Here is a 2,293-nt window from a genome sequence, read left to right as displayed (position 1 = left end):
AAAGTCAAACGGCGAAAGAAAACACTTCGTTCTAGTAATCTGGATCTAGGAAAATTTACAGTAGCAAAATCTGTTTAAGTGGTTAAACGGATAGAGGGTTTGAGACGAAGATCTGGGCGCTTGAATCGCCTGATTCCGATAAACGAGCGAAAAGATAAACTGAAACGAAAATCGGATCAGAAATCGCGGAAAAATCCACGAAAAAGAAAACTGACGAACAAGCTAACGAACGAACGTTGGTTGTGTGTAACTAACGAGTGAAAACTGTTTGTTAAAACGAACGTACGGACGTACGTCCGCTATATAAACTAAACAGAGAAAACCGGCGAACCGATCTAAAAAAACGAACTAGGGTTTTGTTTAAAAAAAACCGAACGGCGGCGGGGGAGTATACCTCCGGCGAGGTGGGACGGCTCTGGCGGGGTGGGGCTGCGGCGGCGGTGCTCGCGGTCTCCAGGTCGGAGACGAGGCGCGCGTGGTTGGGTCGGCTCGGCTGGGCTTCGGCCTAGTCGGGCGCTGAACTTTTTTTTAAAATAATTTAACCGGAACTTAAATAAATCCTAGAAAATAAAATAAAAATCTTAAAATGCCAAAACAAATTTTCACCGTCTAAATAAAATATTTAGAACGACATGAACATTTTCTTGGCCCTAAAATGCAATTTTGAAAAACGTGCAATTTTTCTAATGCAAATAAAATAGCAATAAAATCTGAATAAAATCAAATATTTGATTTTAATTTTTTTTCCTCCAATATTTCAATTATTTTGGAGAAGTCATATTATCTCCTCTCATATATTTTAATATGAAATATTTTTGGAGAGAAAAATAATAAAAATCAAAATCCTCGTTTCAATATTTGATAAAATTCAAATATGAAAACAATGAAATCCCCAACTCTCTCCGAGGGTCCTTGAGTTGCTTAGGATTTCGAGGATCGCGAAACGAAATGCAATAAAATATGATATGCATGAATGATCTATGTATAATATTTCAAATTGAAAATTTGGGATGTTACAAACCTACCCCCCTTAAGATGAATCTCGCCCTCGAGGTTCGGGTTGGCTAGAAAATAGGTGAGGGTGGTCCTTGAGCAAATCTTCCTCTCGCTCCCAGGTGGCTTCATCCTCTGTGTGGTGGCTCCGCTGAACTTTGCAAAACTTGATAACCTTGCTACGGGTAACTCGGCTGGCAAACTCGAGGATCTTAATTGGCTTCTCCTCGTAGGTTAAATCGTTATCCAACTGAATAGTTTCTAAGGGCACTGTGTCTCTCAACGGTATGTCAGCCATCTCCGCGTGACATTTCTTTAACTGGGAAACGCGGAACACATCATGAACTCCTGACAATCCTTCGGGAAATTCCAACTTGTAGGCCACCTCTTCCATACGTTCCAAAACTCGATATGGTCCTACAAATCGTGGTGCTAACTTCCCTTTAACTCCAAAACGCTTTGTTCCTTGAAGTGGAGATACTCGAAGATAAGCTCTATCTCCGACTTCGTAAACTGTCTCCTTGCGTTTAGAATCTGCATAACTCTTTTGTCTGGACTGGGCTACCTTGAGCCTATCGCGAATCAACTTCACCTTCTGTTCAGACTCTTTAATCAAGTCGGGTCCAAACAACTGGCGGTCTCCAACTTCGTCCCATGACAACGGTGTCATGTACCTCTTTCCGTACAAGGCTTCGAAAGGGGCCATCTTTAAACTGGTTTGATAACTGTTGTTGTAAGAGAACTCTGCATATGGCAAATTATCGTCCCAACTAGATCCATAATCTAGCGCACAAGCTCTCAGCATATCCTCCAAGATCTGATTGACTCTCTCAGTCTGTCCATCTGTCTGTGGATGAAAAGCTGTACTGAATTCTAGCCTGGTACCCAAAGTTTCGTGCAACTGTTTCTAGAACTTTGAGGTAAAGTGGGTTCCTCTATCTGATACGATACTCCTTGGAACTCCATGCATACATACGATCCTGGTCATGTATATCTTTGCCAACTTAGCACTGGTGTAAGTGGTCTTTACTAGGATGAAATGAGCTACTTTTGTCAATCGATCAACTACAACCCAAATCAAATCATAGCCGGAACGAGTCCTGGGCAATCCCGTGATAAAATCCATGCCTAGCTTATCCCACTTCCATTCGGGTGTCGGCAAGGGTTGTAACAATCCTGCTAGCTTCTGATGCTCTGCCTTTACTCTTTGACATACATCACAAACTGCTACATACTCCGCAATATCCTTCTTCATTCCGGTCCACCAGAAAATATCCTTCAAATCCAAATACATCTTGGT

This window comes from Triticum aestivum, chromosome 5A (genome assembly GCF_018294505.1).
Source record: "Triticum aestivum cultivar Chinese Spring chromosome 5A, IWGSC CS RefSeq v2.1, whole genome shotgun sequence".
NCBI lineage: Eukaryota > Viridiplantae > Streptophyta > Magnoliopsida > Poales > Poaceae > Triticum > Triticum aestivum.
The sequence above is the reverse complement of the archived record's forward strand: the minus strand, read 5'-3'. Positions refer to the sequence as shown.